Raw genomic sequence first — 20,172 nt, 5'->3', positions numbered from 1 at the left:
TTTGGGCACACCACTGGGTGCCCAGGATGACCCCACAACCTTCCTTGCCATTTGTAGCTCCTTGCTGCTAACCCAAAGTTCCCCCCAGATGCTGACCCCACTGAACCCTTGCAGGAACCTGCGCCACATGCCCAGGTCCTCTTTGATGGCAACACTGAACCTAATGTGGTGATGCTTGCCCGTTACCCCGGTGGTTGCTCTTGCCAACCTCCTGGCGAATACCCTCCCAGCTGGTACCACCCTGGCTGCAAAGTTGAGTATCACCAGAAGCTTTTGGATTTGACCCAGAGTCGTTTGTTCCTTTGTAAAGGTATTATCAATCAATTCTACGAGCCCCTTAACTTTGTCTTTTGGCAACCTGCATGTGCCTTTGCAAGTGTCAATTTCTATTCCTAGAAAAGCCAAGATATGGACGGGTGTTTGTGTCTTCTCTTCTGCTAGGGGGATGCCCAATTCCTCCATCCGTCCCTGAAAGGATCCCAGTGCTACCCCACAGTCCTCTGACCCCTCTTTACCAATGCTGATGCCTGGGCTGGAAAAAGAGACCTTGCTCTCTCAGCCCAGGCTATTTATGCCCCCCAAGGAGGCGAGCCCACAATTTCAAAAAGGTACATTGCATTTTATTGACACATTTTTGGTGCAAGGAATGATGCCCGATCCAGAAAAGGTTGCAGCACTCACCAACACTGTACAACCCACCAACGCATCTGACCTGAATTCATTCCTGGGACTCGCCAGTTACTGTACGAGATACATACAAAACGTATCATGAGTGAAACTCTCTGAGCACTCACCAAGACACAATTACCTTTCGTATGGGGCAAAGTATGCCAAGAAGCTTTTGAAACCATCTGACTATGCATTTCATCGGCGGACAACATGGCGTATTCAGCACGGCTCAGAGATTGAGCTCACAGTGAATGCCAGTCATGTGGGTTTGGGGGCCATACTGGCTCAAGTGGACCCGAAGTCACCAGACAAAAGGCACATTCTATCATATGCTACAAGGAGCCGATCTTGCACTGACAGGCATACTCACAGGCCAAGGAGGGATTGGCGGTTGTGTGGGCCCGTTAGCATTTTCACTTATTTTTATATGGGAACGATTTACAGTTCTGACGGACAATCAAGCCCTCCTGTCTATATTTGGAAATCCACAGGCCAAGATGCCTCCTCGAATTGCGAGATGGGGTCTTCGACCCCATGACTATCAATTTCGCATAATACACAGACCCAAAGAAAACCCAGCAGATTTTCTATTTTGTCACCCAGTCACATTGGCAGAGACAAGCCCCACAATTGCGGACCAATATATTAACTACGTGCTCCAAGCAGCCATCCCGGCCACACTTGATTGCGCATTTTCCGAAGATGACCCAGCCATTCAAATCATCTCGATGACTGCGGTCAGGCAGATGGAAGAAGACAGACACAATTGGGGGAAGGTACCTGCCCCGAAACACAAAAGGGACCTTTAGGGATTAATCCTGGTAAAAGACAAATTAACATGGGCTGAAGAAGGACTACTTTTGAAGGGAACGCAAAATAGTGATACCTAGAAACCGAAGGAGGAGGATGTTGGAATTTGCTCATGGGGGGCATTAGAGGAATAGTATCCACCAAGATACTCCTGCGCCAGAAGATCTGGTTCCCTCAGTTGGATGGCCAGGTTGCAGCGCTGCTCAAAGACTGTCCTACACGTGCTATCCTCAACCCGCACACCAGACCCAAGCGTTTACAAATGACACAGCTGCCCGAGTATTCCTGGGACATAGTGGCCATTGATTTCTTTGGATCCATTGCAGGAGGTGAGCACATACTTGTGGCTATGGACAAATACTGTCGATATCCAGACACCCAGATAGTGGCTTCCACTGCAGCCCATCACAGCATCCCGGCTTTGGATATGATGTACACAGCGTATGGAGTACCACGAATAGTAAATTCAGATAATGGTCCCATTCATGGGAAAGGACTTCAAGACATGTTCTGAGTATATGGGTTTCAGACATAGAAGAATTACCCCTCTGTGGCCGCAAGGAAATGAGCAACGTCAAAAGGACTGACCATCTGACAGGAGAACCGTTGGAGAAGATACTCTATCAACTCCTGAGAGACTACAGAAATACTCCACCTAGCACATCTTTGAAATGCTAAAGATCGTGGAAAAAAGTAATTTGGGGCTGCTGATTTTATTGGATCTATCAGCAGCCTTTGATCTCATGGACCACGAAAAACTTTTAGAAAGACTGACTAGTGTGGGCAACTGCTCTAAGGATGCGATTTGTTGGCTTAGATCTTTCCACAGTAATCAGAGGTCAAGGATTGTTTGGGGAGAGGTACTTTCCAGGTGCGAAATACTCGAGTGTGGAGTTCTGCAGGGGGCTTGTATTTCTCCTGCCTTGTTCAAAAGTATTTTGCTGTCCACTATGCGACCTCCTGGACATCCTTGGAGTCCATTTTACCAACTGTGCGGACGACACTCAGCCGAGTAAAAACTTGGAAAAAGACGCAGAAAGAATCTCCACACTTTATGGTGCAATACAGAGTTGGATGACACTTAATGGTATGTGCTTGAATGGAGATAAAACTAAGCTCTTAATCTCTGGCTCCTCGTAGGCTCATGCCAAACTTCAGGCCCACTATGTTGGCTTTAATATTGAGAAGCATCATATCAAAGTTGCTAGCAAAGTACAAACCTCGGGGATAACTCTTGAGCCATCCCAGAGTATGCCGACCCACATTAACACAGTTATAGACAAGAGCCAATATAATCCTAAAACTGTTGAGATTGGTGAAGCTTTATGTTTCTGAAACTAACTGTTTCATGCTAATTCGTGCTGTTTTGTTTTATTGAAATGGTTATTTTGAAAGTTCAACATTTTAATATATACAAAATTCTATTATTTTCACTTCATATAAAATAACATGTTTGTATCTATACACCATAAAGTATAACTATCCTCAGTGATTATTACAAACTTAAAAAGAATAAGAAAAAGAGAAAATACATAAAAGAAAAAAAAGAAGGCAAGATATTAAAGCAGGGTTCTTACAAGTTTGCACATATAGCACAGTGTATAAATACGTAACAATTCAGCTAAGCACAAATTCAATCAAATGTTAAGGTCAAACCAGGTAGTTCTAAAAATGTCATTGCCACTAAAATCACAGATATCTGTCGACCATTAAAAATTACCAACCATAGCTCTTCAGAGGTTTCGGTCTGTAAACAAATGTTGGAGATATAACTTTCTAACATTAAGCAGTGCTGGACATTCTACCATAATATGTTTTAACGTTTCCAGAGTGCAATGATTATTTCAATGTTTACAGGTCCTGTTGATGAAGGGTTCTTTCGCTCTCATCCCTATTAAATTTCTAGTTGCCAATTGATTCAATCTCATCCTTAAAAACATATTTCTATATTTGGGAATTTGGTCAAATATTGTTCGGTCCGTTCAGAGATTTTACCATAAAGGGTTTTCAATTGCCTTGTCTGCCGCCAGTCATACCACCATAGTTAAGTTTTGGCTTGGCTTATCAAGCAATATTTCTTTTGTTATGCCAGCAGCTTCCATCCATTGGAGTGGAGCAGACATCCAGGGTTTCAATAGGTTAACCATAGTTGGGGTAACCAGCTTTGTCACGATAAATAAACTCTGAGATGAAGGCGTTATCAAACATTTCCTGTACAATGCTATTATTTTCCAAACCACGATAATATGTAGTGATAATATACCCAACTCATGCCTTAGAATCCCCACAGGTTGACTTAGGGGTAAGGATAAGACATTCTTCCAAAATTGTCCTTATCTAATCCAGGAATTTTTTCCGAGAGAAGGCCTAGACTATGCTCCACTGTGTTGATGGGTTTATAAAACTTCCCAAACTTTTGATGTCATGGATAAAAAAGTAAAGTTGCTGCAAGTATGCAGCCTTGCTTTAGGTCTTTGTATGTTTTAATTGGGTGGATAATTGACCTTCTTGGGATAGTCTAATCTGTATTGATGTGTCTGTATAGAACTGTCTAATTATGGCCAAGATGTATTGTGGACACTCTGCTTTTTGAAGCATCTCAAAATGGTATCTTGAAACTGAATCGAAAGCAGTTTTAAAATCTATAAAAGGCATATACGTTGGCGGTTTGTTTGCTGGACTTGGCGTTTTAGCAGCAAAAGTACCACAAGATTTATTGCAGTGCCTAGCCCTGGTATGAAGCCCGTTTAGCAGGTGTCTGCCAAATTGTTTTGGTTCACCGATCTTGCCAAATCTCTCAGCAGGAGCCTAGCAAAAATGTTTCCCGGGATGTCAAGTAGGGCTATAGGCCGATTTTTTTGTGGGTGGTCACGGTTACCTTTTTTAAAGATGGTAGTAATAATCTATTTCTTCCAGGTAGGAGGGAGTTGTGATTGAATTACTGTATTGAAAATAAACAACATTTCTGCCCACGCCTCAGGGTGAGCCTACCGAGTTTCCGTAACAGGTGCAATATATCCTCACTATAAAAGATCAAAATTGTTTCAATGTTCCATGTTTTGACAACCATTTCATGAGGATATATACATACATCATACAGTTGTTCATAATAGATCACTCAGCTCGACTCTTGTATGGCATTCACCTGGAGCGGGAGCTGGTTTGTTTTATAAGTGCCATTCAAAGTGGCCCAAATTTGGATACAATTTTTTGAGGCAATGAGATTTACCATATGCTCGCCATCTTGATTATAAAGTTTGGATTGCTGTGCTTTGCAACAATTGTGATAGGTCATCTTAAGATGATATATGTTATTAGATTTTGTCATCAAATCATGATCTGCAGCTGCTCTTATATCTGCTCTTAGTTTTCTTTTTTTTTATCAGCAGGTTCTGGGTCAAACACGTGTTTATGCATATAGCATGGTTTTAACATGTTTGATGGCTGTAGTTTGAACAGATTCATTACAGCTACATATCAACCCTCCATGTTATATATTTTAGTGTCAAGCTTCACATTTTGGGTGGACATATATTTATTAAGTGTTGAAGTTTCCTCAGTCCATCTATAGGTTCCTACCACCTGATAGGGTTAGGGATCTATAATATCGTATGATATTATAGATTATCTGCCATTTCTAGGTGCATTCTAATAAGTTGTGGTCGCTTTCGTATTGTTCATTTATCTTGAAATTTAGGATGTCATTTAACATGTTTCTTTGGATGAAGATGTAATCTATTATTGATTCCGAATTACCACGTTTCCACATGGCTTTAGGCAGAATATCACCTTTAATAGTTCCGTTCAACATTAGGAAATGCCACTCTTTCATCAGAGCAATCTGTTTCCTTGCAGAGTCAGTTAGTTCTTTTTTCTCGTCAGTCGTACAGTTTATATTGAGATCTCCTGTAATCACTATACCGGGTATATTGCTGTCAGTGTTTATAAGATCTAGCATCTGTATGACTGCTGCAAGGAAAGATTGATCTGATATATCCAAGTAGTTCCAAAAAACGTTAAGTATCACTAAATTACCTCGGGACATCATCAGTTTAACCAGCTCGATGTATAGGTTAGGAGAAGTCCAGGGTTCCAAGGTGAGTCCTTTAGATATTCTCGTCGCTACTAAGAGTCCTGACTTTGGACGACCCATCTTGCCTTTTTAGCTGGGCACAAAGTCATAGCATATCTATCCCACACGGGTGGATTGACGCACTAGGTCTCCTGTAGTATAATAATATTGTAACTTTTGAGGGTATCAAGTGTTTGAACCTTCTCGCGTTCCATTGGGTTGTTATGTTTCAACTATGTTCAACTCCCCTGCCTGTTTTCTCACTATGGTGAGGTTTTCCCAGGTTTTCAGAAGGTTTTAAGGTGACCTGTCGATTTTCTCTAAATGGACCTTATGTGGATTCCCCATTTATCCTGGAGCTAATCCCTTCGTCAAAAGGTGACTGATAATTTGTTTCATCAGAGGCATGTTGATTATATGGATATTTTATTTTATTTGGTGTGATTATTGTATCATTCTGTGTGTACTCTTGAGTCAAGGAAAAGCCCAATCGGTACAGCTGAGATCTAGCTTGCCATAGAGAGTTACGGATTCGTCCTGATTGGAACCACAACCCGACTATGCTACAGTTATTTTCCTGTATAAAAATTCTACTTGCGTTATTTCATCAGACTGAATATCCTCTAGCGCATCAATATCATTGAGAAGATGTAGGGTGCTAGTTATATTTAGTACATATTGAGGCGCCGTTGCGAGAGCAGGCTGTGACAATTTCTTTTAGCTATAGCAGTAATTCAGGTTTTGCGAGTCGAGTTAATTTAACGTTTGGTGTCACTTTCGCTATTGAGCCAGACCAGTTTTTATCAGTGCAGATATGTGCTAAAGAGGATACAGACTGGTCATCATATAAATGAGAATGTCGCTCTTTTGTTTGAGGATCTTTAAGTTGTACTGGTATTGGGTAATTTCTTTCTAGGCAATTTCTTATTTGTTCCAGTGTTAGAGAAGGTTTCTCAGGGCACCACAGGTTAAGGGAATTCATAATACTATCAGTAATATTTGGCTGTTTTGGGCATGTATCTTGTTTAGCATTATGTGTGGGGGTGGCGGGTTATCATTTCGTTCCGATAGCATTTCGGCTGCCTGAATTAAATCATCCAGCGGTTCATGGCTTTCTCTAATTTGATCTGACCTATCAGTTTCTAGAGTTTGGAGCAGTGATTTTGCTCTTTTTTGATTTTCTCGTCATATACGAGAATTAGCAGAAAATGTCAGCTTGTATGGTGTCATAAGGGTTTGAATCTATTATCTGGAGCCATATTTTGCTCCTTTAGGGGTCATTTTTAAGTTCTTGGTTTTCCTTTTTATTTGGGTTGGTTGAACCTTGTTTTTTTTATCCAAAAAATTCAAAAGTAGGACCCTCAGACTGTGGTGACAAAACACACTAGGCTACAGTAGTCGTTTGTGAGGCTACACACGCCTTGTCTCCTTGATGAGGCAGTTGTGTGGCTTCTTCTATACATATGCATGATGTATTTTAAATTGCAAGGCGTTATTTTAGTTTTAAATGTTAATGGTGTCGGCTTGCTTTTACACCAGAGACCTTCTTCACGCTGTTCAGGTTGGTGAGACCTTATGTATTTACCATTCAAGTGTGGAGTTTGAATGATCTCATGTAAAAGGCTAGTTTGGTTTCCTACTTTATTGTCCAGGGCCACATATAATTTAGCAAGAGACATCAGGGCAGCATTCATTGCAGGGTCACTTCAAGCAATACAGTTGACTCTTGTTTGCGTATAATTTGCGTGGAGTTGGGTTAACAAATGGTACGGACGAACAATTAGATGAATCAATGGAATTACATGAATTTCTACTTAGGACAGGAGATTGAGACAGATTATGTCGGGAAGAAACGGGTGCTGGGTTCATTGGGTTGGAGAGGCGTTTTGGGAACTAGAATACGTTCAATTTCTCGGGCTGAAGCAGGGTAAGGGGCTACGTCACCATAGTTTGTGGAGGTCAAAGTATGCAGTTTTTGCATATGAGACGGAAGCCAGAGGTGGATTAGAACCTTTGCGGACACCGACTCCAGCACCAGCGGTAAGCTGTATTGTATCGAGTGTGTGGATTTGCGCCGTGACTCGGTTTTTTGTTTTTCCTCGGCCAGTTATGCATAATTTGACAATTTAGTTGAGAGAGCCGCAGCATTCCTCTCGTGATCTACAGCTGCTGCCATTAAATGAATCTGTAATGCCGGTGTGTTCAATTGATAACCGTTTGTCAGTAATTTGGCATTGTATCGGCATCTGCATTACCAAGTTTCCAGTCGGAGCCGGGGGTGGGTGTAAATGCAGGAGTCTTAGGGCTCCAATGCGCTCTTAAATCTAATCTTAGATATTTTGTTCTTTTCCGATTCTAAGCCGGAGGTAAGGAAAAAACACCCTCTTTTTCTGATAAGTCAACAGTTAACTTGGCCGCTATGTTTGGTAGGTTGAGATTTTAAGGCATTGCTGTTTTCAATGTGTAACCGTAACTCATCGATGGAAATACCAGAGGTAACAAATATCAGCCTGACTTTACAGTTCAATTCTGTTGATGGTTTTTCAAGAATTCACACACCCAACACCCATCAGCCAACTGCGTATCTGCACTCGTCGTAATTGCGTGAATCAGTTGTTTTTATAGAGAGTTGGGCTTAAGGGGGCGGGAGGCGTAAGATCACAGTAGAATGCTGCAATCTAGGCGTAAAAGTTTGTATGGTTTGCAAAGTCCATAGAAAGTTCACAAAGTCAATCAGGAGATTCTAGGCAGAGTAGAGCACAGGTTAGATGCAATTGTGACAGATTGGAAATATTCAAAATAATGATAGAGGTCAATATACACTGTACACATAGCAGATTTCCTCCTGCGTAACTGCACTCGTCGAATGCACCATTATAATGCCCAGAATAGAATGACTAGTGCCTTATTAGTCGGGGCAAATAAGGGCTGCTTACGAAAAGTTCAAGTGCTGCAAAATGATGCAGTCCGGATAGTAAAGAACATACCCTAGCACAAATCCATCTCGGCACACAGGAGGGGACAATATTGGCCCCTGTGAAAGCCAGAATGCATTTTAAAGCACTCACAATTGCCCACAAATGTCTCTATGGTGAAGCCCCTCAGTATATCAAAGAATGTGTTACTGCACAAAGGTCCACCATAGTAACTCGGTCCGGATACCATGAGGCTGATCTGCCCCAAGAGCAAGCGGGATAAAGGGAATGGCGTGCCTTCGCGGTGCAAGCTGCCCAGCAATGGGAACACATTTCTGGCTGCTTTACATACCATAAATGACCCCCTGAAATGTAGGAAACAACTAAAAACTGCCTTGTTTGAATGATAATTCCTGGTTCTGGCCTCTTCTCTTGATGCGGAGTCCGGAAACACCTCCAAACCTTCCTCTTTGCTTCTGCTTTCTCTCCTCCCCTCCCCTGCTGAATTCCTGACTGAAATTGCACTGGTTACCTGGCCACCATTTCTGATCTCTGGCCCAGGCCCCGTCAATTGCCCACCTGCACTGCCTCCCTGGCAACCCCTGCACCTGGGGACCGTTTTCTGTATCCCTACAGTCCCCCTACCAGCACTGTCTGCACTTCCTTGCACTTGCCACTAGCTGGCTGTTTTATTTGTCTTATTTATCTTATTTATTCCACTTTCCCCATGTACTGCACTTTCCCCTCTCCCTTCCCCCGCGCACTTTTCCTTTCCCCCCTTCCCATGCACTTGCGCAATCTGAATGACACCTGGTCTAGTAGGATCGTTGTCTGTTCTCCCTTTGTTCCCCCCCTTGCCTTGCATCACTTATGTATAGGCGTGTTATAAATGCCATATCAAAACATATCATGCGCCCTAATCGGTGCTATATAAATAAGTGCCATGCAGAAGACTCCATCAGAGGTCATGTTCGGGCGAAACATCACGCTACCCGAGGAAAAGTACCCCGAAGATCAGGAGATGAGAGAGCGTGATGCGGGTGATACGGCCGCCATGAAGCACCATGCTGACACCAGATCGAGAACAAGAGAAGCAAACCTACAAGGAGGAGACACGGTCATTGCAAGGCAATCATGCACGCCCAAACATACGTCAGCGTTCAGCAGTACTCCGCTGACCATCACTCGAATCAAAGGCTAATTGGTAACAGCAGAAGGGCAGTGGCACATCACCAGAAACTCCTCACACATCTTGATGTTTTCAGGAACACAGGAAGGGGAACCAGAGAGGTGATGCAGACAAATGGGAATCAGAAGACCACTATGATGGCCACAGTGAGCCCGAAACAAACCAAAGAGACTGAGAGATGGAGTAAAGTTTCATGTTTAAAAAGGGGAGAGGTTGTAGTGTCCTGATCACATGAGTAGCCCCTGTTTTTTTCCACTGTCCCGGGAATGCTCAGTATTATAAATACTAGACCAGGAATGGAACCACTGACATCACCCCACCATTCCAGACCAGCTGCTCTGGTGGGGCGCTAAGCAACGTGCAAACAAAGGTGTTAATTCATTAGATGGGCTACACCCAGAGTTCTTTGACGATTAACAGAGACAGACACCAGAGTGAACTTTTATAGGGATCCCAATGAGGACCCCCTCTTTATTAAACATACCCGTTCTTAAAATCTAGACCCTAGGATCCCGCTGACGTGAGCTTCATCTAAGCGGGCACCAGCTACGTCAGCTCACCCTTCCTTGGAGAGGTCTCAGGGACCCCAAGGATGAGCTTGCCACAACCAATCCCCTTCATAAACTCAGGTACCACTCACATGGAGAGTGAGGCCAGAGGATGGCATCTGTGGGTGTTCCCATCTTGCAAGGCAGCCAACCTAAACCCCTATCTCACGCCAGGGTACCTCCCCTCTACTCCCAAATAATAACAAATGGCCATCTACCTAATATCCTATTTATCCCAACAGTTACAATAACATTCCCCTAATGCTTCAACCCTCTACTTCCCCCTACTTAGCATTTACCCTACATAACATTAAACACATATATACACGACTACTCACACATATATACATAGACTCACAACATATATAACATACACTACTGTCTTTATATTGTCCCATCTCCATGTTAGTCTACTTGTTGCCTGTCTTCATGTGATGCCCTGATGCCCGAGGGCGACCGGCAAGATACAAATAAATACACTATATTACAATGGGGTGACTGCTCCAGTCTGTCACCCCTTCACAGTACCTTGCAGGTCTGTCCTTGTGCCGCTGGCAGATGGTGGATCCTTGACCTGGCCCTGTTGTTGACCTATAATGGGGCCGTGGGCCCCTTGTCCTTCCAGGTGACTCCATCCACCACTTGGGGCCAACACATTCACCTCAAGCAGCCCGGATGCTTGCATCTGTCCTGGGCAGCTCCCTGCATGCGCATGGGGGACCACCCACACGCACCGCCACACATCCGCGGCATAAATATTATTTTAGGGTGGGCCCTGTTGGTTGGGGGACGCCGCCGCACTCACTGCCGAGAGTCGGGCCTTCTCCTTCTCCTGGTCAGCAATGAGTTGTGGAAATGCAGGGGGGGGGGCCGCGTCTTCACCCGGGCCGCTCCGCTGGGCAGCCCAGGGGTTTCTTCACCCAGGGCACTCAATGGGGCGACCCAGGATTTACCCACCCAGGGCGTACTCCTTCACTGCTCCGGGGTGGAGCGGGCTTCCGCTGCACTCTCTGCATTACCTCCCTGGCTACTCCTGACATACGCAGCCCTCTGGCCACGAGGTGGGACTTTGGGTAAATGGCCGGGTGGCCCGGTAGGGGTCGTTCCTCACACGTGGCCCTGGTCGGGCTGTTCTTGATGGGCCTGGGCAACTACCGCCACGCAGCCCGGGCCATAAATGTCTCTGGGGCCCGTCCAGTGTGCCCCCCGGGCGGGCCAATAGACACAACGAACCAGGGGCAGGCGATCTGCCCCTGACAAAACAGTTTGGCCCCCCTTGTTCATAGTCCCTGCAGGGTTACCCATTGCGCTGCTAGCACTTTTCAAAGGTTTAAGGCCCCAGGGGGCTGATTCAGGCAGCGACCCCCCAGGTAAGTGTCTCTCCTTTTCTCAACTGTCCTTTCTTTTAAAACCTTCAGGATTATTTTCTCTCCCCTGCCCACCCTATTCTTGGGCAGGGAAGCTATTTTCTATTGTTCCTTTTTCTTGACATTCCATCCAGACGCTGTATGATTTCCCCTAGACACATACACATAAATAATAAAAAACACTAAACATTTAATAGAACCTTTATTACTACATTACCCGGTGTCTGTCTTTCTTTCCTGTGTGTTCCCTCAGAGGGCCAGCACGTAGCCCAACTAGCCGGGCCACGGGGTACACATGTATGATCAGTTGATACGAGTAGGGTGCCAGAAGGCACAGGGAGCGGGGAATACACAGTTGGAGGTGGAACATTAAAGACGTGCGAAACACAGCTTGGTGTCGACGCCTCATTGAGCATGTGTGGCGCTGTTCAGGATGCTGCTACAGGGATAAAATGAACACTGTAAGTTGAATAAGTTATTAAAACCTTTAATAATTCGAAGGGAAAAAAGTGCCACAGCAATGCCACAGTAACTGCCAATGACCTGTTCTCAATTAATAATTTCCTGTTGTGAGGGATCTGTTGCTGAGACGTGTTAAACGGTTAAACCCTCAATGGGAGGCCATGTGAAGCCCTGGCTGTTTGCTCTGGAAGTGAGACACACATTGCAGGGGAATCCCGTGGGCATTTGTCCTGTGTCTCACTGTTAAATCCCCAGTTGTTGCCAGGCAAGCTGCCTGAATTGTAGGTTTCATCCATTGGTTGCAGTCTGTTTTTTTTAAGAGACATTACTCACAAATGCATCCACGTAAACTAAAGGGGTCAAAATATCCCCTGCCAGAAAATGTAGGCTCCCTGCAGCTAGTTAACAAAATCATCCACTATAGAACCGTTTCAACCAACACCTCAGCTATATAGAAGGCAGATGGTTTGTGTTGAAAAGACACAGCTATGCAACATTCACTTAAGGAAGCACCTTAGGCGTGTTCTGTACTAGTATATTCTGTCGTTCATGATCAAACTGAGCATAGTATATACACGCCAACATGATGACATTCAGGAGATATTCGTTCACTGCTGTCTTAATTTGACTGCAACACAAAACATGACAGGATGAGCATCTCGGAGTTCCAAAAGGAAACGGGACAAGATGCATTTATGTATGTATGCAGCCATTGAGCCAACACCTTTCCAGAAATGTGGTTGAAAAACGGACAGCCCGTGCCTCGTCCACTGCCCAAAACCCGACCGTCCTTCTGCGTTCGTGTCAGTCTTGTGCCGCAACTGGGTATCATGTACCTTCAATGTGAGGTCGTGTGAAAATATTGAGGTGGATTCTACTCCTATACATTTCGAGACCCACTGCTGGTAGGCTCGGGCCGAGGGGGCTGCCGTAGGTTTCCCGCCCTCTTCTACTTGGCCCACCCAGCTGCAGCTTTGTAAACAAGTCAGCAATGAGCTGCTGGGGGTGGAGCGTGAACCGAGTGTGAAGACGGTCTACAGCATATGCAAAGCACTGCACAGAGCACCCAAAGACTCTGGCAAGCACATAAGGAGCCCACAGCAATCAGGACATATTGCAGCAGCAACCAACATCCAGGACGTCGTGCGAGAGTCTAGCACGCTGGGATTCCCAAAATGGCAGAACAGCCTCTAGAACATATCGGGCCTTGGCACCTTATCATAACATAGCAGCAACAGCACAGTCAACATAGCCTGGCAAGTACCGGGAGAGAGCCTCCACAATATGACGGAAATGGTGGGGGTGACCAGTGCAGGTCAATACCTCCCCCCCTCACCGTTTCAGTCAGGGGAGCAACCCCAATCCGCAGCACCCTCTCTTCAGACAAGTGCTAACCCATCGAATATCTGAGAGGGCTTTTGCATATGAACAATACTGGGGAGCACGGCACGTTGTCTGCTACGCTCTAGCCACCTCCTCGTGTCCGCACTGGGTTCTAATACGCCAGACATCCCCCTCCCCTGACACTTGCGAGTAAAAGAAGACAGGTTCAAATTAGTTTGCAGGGGCTAGCGGTGTGCGGAACTCCCAAATGATCATGTGGTCATGAGGGCGAGCTCAAATTTCATGTAACTCTTTTTGTGCGGGACACAAGTGAAGTTGAGGTGCATGCTAGCCCCATCACTTCCTGAAACCTCAACTCGGCCAGTGCCGTGGTGGGCTCTCCTCTAACTTTGGGGCTAAGTTTGGTTTCTCCTAAATCTAAAAAAGGGCATCTCGCTACTAACTCTCTTGCACGCGCTGTGTGTCATAGGGGGTAGAGTCGCCCCATCCCCCATAATTCTGCTTGATACGCCAGCATCCCACCTGTGATCCATTCCCTACTGAAAGCCTTCCAGCACTTGTTTTTTCGCTCTCAACTTCCCTTTGTTCTGGTACTCATTGTGTTCTCCTCATTTCCTGCACCACCTTCCATCACTACCATTAAATGATGTCTCCAGGCACCTACCCTGGTACGGTTGCCCCTACTTCCTTGTACTCCGATAAAACCATGTTTTGTCCCCACTACTTTACTTTATTATCCATTTCTCAATCACATAGCCCAAAAAGCCAATAGCACTACCTAACCCACATCCTCCTGCCGTCACAAGGATCTGACGGAAGCTCACCACAGACAATATCCTGCCTCTGATCAACAATCCCCGCCTTCAGGTTCCCTTCACCCCCAAATCCAATTCACTAGCGGATACCTACGCTTCAATCCTCTCTAAGGCAGTGAACACCTTAGCCTCCCCCCACCCCAGTTCCACACAAAGATAGTCCGACATTCCCATTCATTACCCCCGACCTCTTAGAACTACGCACTTTGAAACAACAAGCCCAGTTAACTTGGCTAAAGGATCACACCATCTCTGCAACTTCACCAAAATGTCCAAACACTATAAATCAGCCATAATCGCAGCCAAGTCCATCTCCTTCAACACCAGAATCAGCAATGCCAAGTCAGACACAAAAAGATTTTCACCATATACAGAGAACTTGGATCCCCTGCAGTACCCACCCACCCCCTAACAACCATCATTAAAGACGAGATTTGACATCTTCAATAGGAAAATCCTCTCAACAAGTAACATTCAATATAGTCCCTATGACCACCAGCAATAGTTGCTCACCTCCCACCCCTACTTCCTTTGTCACTCGATTCTTCAGAGACCTCTCCGAAACAGAAGTCACCAAACTGATTACAAGCCTAAAACCATCAAAATGCAAAGGCGACATATGCCCTGCATCCCTCATCAAGACTGCCGACATACTAAGCCCCATCTTCACAGCCATCATAAACGCCTCCTTTGCTCAAAGTATTGTTCCAGCCAGCCTCAAAGAAGCACGATTACTCCCTCTCCTGAAAAAAACATACCCTCACACTAGAGGCTGATCACCATTGTCCCCTTCCTGCTAAAAATATTGGACTGTGCTGCCTACTTGCAAGTTCAGCAGTTCCTGGAGGACAGTCAAATCCTAAGGATGCTTCAATCTGGTTTCCACCCCAGGCACGGTACAGAATCTGCCCTGCTCGACTTCAAAAATTAACTAGTCGAGATTGGGGACGAAGACAAGTCTGCCCTACTCCTAGACCCATCTGCAGCATTTGACCTGGTTAAACACCAGATCCTATGCCACCGCCTGGATAGCATCCTTCTTGAATGGAAGAGTCATGAGGGTTCCCACAGATCACTAACGCCTCTCCTATCACCTGTGGAGTACCACAAGGATCCTGCATCACCCCTACACTATACAATATCTTTACCAGGCCCCTATTCAACAGAGTAGATTCACTTTGCATAGCATATACTAACTATGCCGACGACACTCAAATCTGGATCCCCCTCTTAGGCAACTACATAGATGACTAACACTCTTAACACTAGCTACTCAACAATTAAGATCTGGATGGCAGCCAATTATCTTTGTCTCAACAGCGACAAAACAGAAATCCTAATTGTTGGCCCACCTAGCGCCCTAAAGACCCTCAACGATCAATACTCTGTGTTGTCTAGTGGTCTACCTGGGCAAATCACTCACCATGGCCCTCATTACAACACCGGTGCTAAGCCATGGCGCTATTGGCACCATGGTTGGTGCCGGTGTTGTAACGGGTCCGCCATGGTTCAATGGGGAATTACCACCCATTCCAAGGTTGGTGGGGCGGTAATTCCCCATTGAACCATGGCCCTTCCCCAATCCCATTTTCGCCCCATAGGGCTCTATGGGAATGGGGAAGGCACTAAGTACGGTACCGCAAATTGCGGTACCGTACTTAGCACCAAGGTCCCTTTGCGGGTCCCTACTTTAACGGCTGGTCTAGACCATCTGTTCAGGTCGGGTCCTGCAAAGGGAACTCGTAGTAAGGCGCTAAGTGTTTAACACTTAGCGCCAGGGTCCTAATGAGGCCCCATGACTAGACACGTAAGCGTCATTGTCTCCTCAGGAGCCTACGCTACCAAGGTCCTTAATGCGGCCAGACCCTTCCTCTCTAAAAACAACTGCCTACCCACTGCCCGTGCAATAATTGGCTCTAAGATCAATTACTGCAATGTCTTAATCATTGGCACCTCATCCAGAAACATCCTCAAACTCCAAGTCACCCAGAAACGCCCTCACAGCAGCCTTGAACATCCCCAAAAGAGAGCATACCTCTAGAGCTAGAAGAGAAGCACACTGGCTCCCCACCCAGGAGCGGATCATTTTTAAAACACTCTCCAGTACCTACAAGTGCCTTTCCAATACAGCACCACCATACGTCGCCAAAAGAATTGCCAAAGCCCACTCTTCGAAACCCACCAGGGCCCCTTATACTGATAGTCTAATTGTTCCCAAAATGAAAAGATGCAAAGCCGAAGGCTCCAACTTCCCATACCTGGAACGACCTGCCACCTTCCTTGAGGGCAGAGAAATCCTATTGGATCGTCCGCAAAGCATTAAAAAAAATTAACTCAGCTTTTCTCATAAACCTGAATCCTCCTTACCCCCCACCCCCCAAGGCCTCTTGCCAGTAAGTCTCTCCTGCCCCACCACGCAACTGCTTGTTCTTGTATGTTAACTGCCATTTGGATTTGTACCTATGTTACCTGTCTTTGTATAAAACTATGCCTGTATTACACTAGCTTGACTAGTAGTTTTGTACCTGCAACAGCGCCTCAATTCCTACCGGTTGTATGCACGCTAAAAAAATGAAATAAATAAATGCCAGCCAAACAAAAAACTTTGCCACTTGGCACCCCACTTCACAATTAAGCAATATTGAATATGCTGCGAAAGTCACACACGCCTCCCACAGGCCACACATCAAGAATCCCCACACAAAGGAAAGCTATGCCAGTGGGCGTCTGTGCACCGGCATGCAGCAGTCTGGGCAACTTATTGAAAATTACAAGCACTGTGCGCTTTATATACAATAGACAAATTCTCAAAGGGGCTACACAACACTGCAATGTCCTTCAGCAGACAACCAAGGCAAAACTTGAGTATCGATGGGCCCGTGAGACTCTTTCCTTCACCAAAAAGCACTGGAATGATTTTGCACTTACCCACTGAAGGTGCGGTCATGTGTACGAGTTGAATATGCACCTTACTGTACACATAGCAACGACGCACACAAGGGCACTGCAAGTACATGGATAATGGACCTCTTTAAAAAGTTAAAAAGCAACCAGGTATTTTGCAAAGGTTTGTTTAGTACATTGCACTGTGCCCTAGCGACCGTGAAGGGTCAAAGTGCTCTTGCAAACTAGCAATCAGAAATATATGTAAACATATAGCAGTGCCAGCAAAATTGCAATTAGGTTGTTTGCCTTTTTTTTGTTAAAAAGAATAAATAAATATAAAAAAAATAACATTTTCTTGATGATAGTTACTCTACAGCAGTGGTCTTCAAACGTGTGCGACCCCAAGCCGCCTTAAGAAAAATGCACCTGGCTTGGGCGCCCCTATACACATGGACTACAAAATGTATTGGTTGCAAACGGTTATTGACCCTGGTGTAGAATGGAGTTAGGTGCCAAACACCAATCATTGCTTGCAAATACTCTAAAAGTAGTGTTGGATATGTATTTCCTACAGTAACGTTTGACATGTAAAAATGTGTTTAAGTACAACAACTCTGAGATTACTATCAATGCAGTCACTTATACGTTGGACAGTGGCATACTGGAGCCATCATGTCACTATTGAGGTCAATTTGTTCAGTAGTCAACCACAGGTTTTCTTCCAGCTTTGACCAATATTTAGTCTTTAGGGCTGCAAGGGCTGAAAATCCAATTTCGCAAAGGTACGCAGGGCTGAAAGAACAGTACATTCACTACACATTTGAATACGGTTGGAAACTGCGCATTTTGCCAAAATCCACTCAAAGACAATTTTTTGAATTGGCTCTCCGGTAGGCGGTCACTTTGAAGCTCCATTAGTTCCTCCTGGAGGTGGGCCCCTACGTCTGCTAGGAAAGGCTGAACACTCAGTCATTGACTGGTTCTGAGATGGTTCCCTATTAGTTCAGCAACACATGAAAGATCATACTCCGTCTCCTCAAGAGCATCTGCTAATCATGGAAACACATCGGAATGCAGACATCAACCCTCCCCGTCCAACGCGCCAGCTTTTTCTTGAATGCGGATATTTTTGCATTCATAGCCAATGATGTGGTTTCTGTACCTTGCAGGGAGAGGTTTAGAAAATGTAGCTTTTCAAAGATGTCGCCATAGTAAGCTAACAGTACAAGCAAGCGTGAATCACACAGAGACTCTTCTTTCGTCTTGTCTAAACCCAGGAGAAAGGGTCTCACTTTGTTCCCAAGTTCCTAAACGCAGAGGTTGAAGTGGGTGGGAGCGGTGCTCCCATACTTTTTATTTTTAAGTTTCACTGTTCCTATACTTTAATTTTAAAAAGAAACAGTTCTGGAATGGTTTCGTTTTAAAATAAATGTGTAGGAAGAAGTTGAAGCTTGCACTTCAAGTGCACTGCACTTCACATTCCCTTAAATATCAGGTGTGTTTGGGGGTTTGGATTGTGTGTGGGAGGAGGCAGACCAGCAGGGAACATAGTTCCATTACTTCTTTTCGTACACTTTGACCACTACCTAAATGCGATTTAAAACCTTTCCCCCGTAGAGCCACCTGACTTTTGTGTGAAACAACAAAACATCATGTTCAGCTCCCATTTCTCCACATAATGTGGCAAACATAAAATGTACAATCTTTACAACTGAAGTCAGCACCTCTGAGAGTCTGTTCCCCATTTTGCACACGGGCATAGCTTCCTGGTGTATCACGCAGTGTGTCCACACTATATGTGGAACTACTGCCAACACTTGCTTTAACTCAGATCTAGCACCACACATTGAAGGAGCACCATCCATGCAAATACCAGCACACACCTCCCACTTTAGGCAGTGGCAACTTAGGAAGTAGTTAACGAGTAACAATGTCAAAGACTACAAATGCAGTTGCTCTGCCCTTAATTGGTTTACAAAATAAGGAAGCCTCCAATATTTCTTTTCCATGTAGTATCTCACCGAAGCAATCAAAACGTGCTTCTTTTGAAATGTCAGTGGCTTCATCCAACTGTAGGCCAAGTTGACTGTTTCAAGCGCGATATCAATTCTGTACTGATAGCAGAGGACAGGTCTGCGATGCGGCAGAAAATTGTGGTGTCATACATAGGGATATTGCAGTTCTCTGCTGCACTGTCACCAAGCATTACCCGGTTGACAGCGAGAATTGTTGGCAGAATTATTTTATCAGCATCTGCAAAAAGGCTGTTTGTTTTTGGCCAGATAATGTGGTACGCTTCCAAAGCATTTGCAGGTACTGAGACCACATTTGTAAGTGTCTTTTTGCTTTTGTATGCCCTGCAGCTGCCGTACAAAGAAATCCCTGGTCTTTTTTGATAAATCGGCATGCATTGTTTCCAAATGCTGCCTTAATTGTGTTGGCTTCAGGCTTGCTAATGTAGCGCCAGAATCCACACAATGCAGCTTAACTTCTCCAGCAACTGCGATCCATGTGAACCCAAAGTCCAAATGAGAGACGTCATATTCCCGTGTTCTTGCATTTCTTTTGTCTGTTTCTACCTCTCCTTCTGCTTTTCGTTTGAGATTCCTACCATCTTTGGGCACTAGAAAACAATCTGGTTCTATGTGATAGTTCTGCATTTTAAAGCATGAACACAAAAAGATTTTCTGTCCGTTTTTGTACTGGCAAAATGCAGAAATACTGACCCCCGCCTCCTTCCCCACCCGCTCATTCACTCGTTTATCAGGGGCAGGTGGGTTTAACCCCTCTCGAACTCCAATTCCACCCACGTACCCCATCATCCTGCATCAACACATGCATCCTCCCGACACATAACCACATACACTCAGGCACGCACAGACATACCTCCTGCGACGACTCCGCTGGGTCTCACAGCGCCGGTAAGCCCTGGCATGCACTCATGTGCGGCAAGGGTTTGCAAGTATGATAGTTAGTTTTAGAAAGACCGTCCTGTGCGATCAAGGAACAGTATTTCTAATCCTCGCCATCTGTACAGTGATAAAGATCTTTTCACTTGGTACCAACAATTTATCTAAAAAAGGAGCCTGAATCTG

The 20,172-nt window shown here is 45.0% G+C and overlaps 1 long non-coding RNA gene across 2 annotated transcripts in view; it reads right to left on the bottom strand.

Annotated features, from left to right (window-relative positions):
• The window catches only part of LOC138581026 (uncharacterized), a 93,416-nt gene that overhangs the window by 58,856 nt on the left and 14,388 nt on the right, over positions 1 to 20,172 (bottom strand). The gene's annotated exons all lie outside the window — the stretch shown is intronic.

This window comes from Ambystoma mexicanum, chromosome 3p (genome assembly GCF_040938575.1).
Source record: "Ambystoma mexicanum isolate Mex_15411 chromosome 3p, UKY_AmexF1_1, whole genome shotgun sequence".
NCBI classification, from domain to species: Eukaryota; Metazoa; Chordata; class Amphibia; order Caudata; family Ambystomatidae; genus Ambystoma; species Ambystoma mexicanum.
This window is presented reverse-complemented; position numbering and strand designations above follow the sequence as displayed.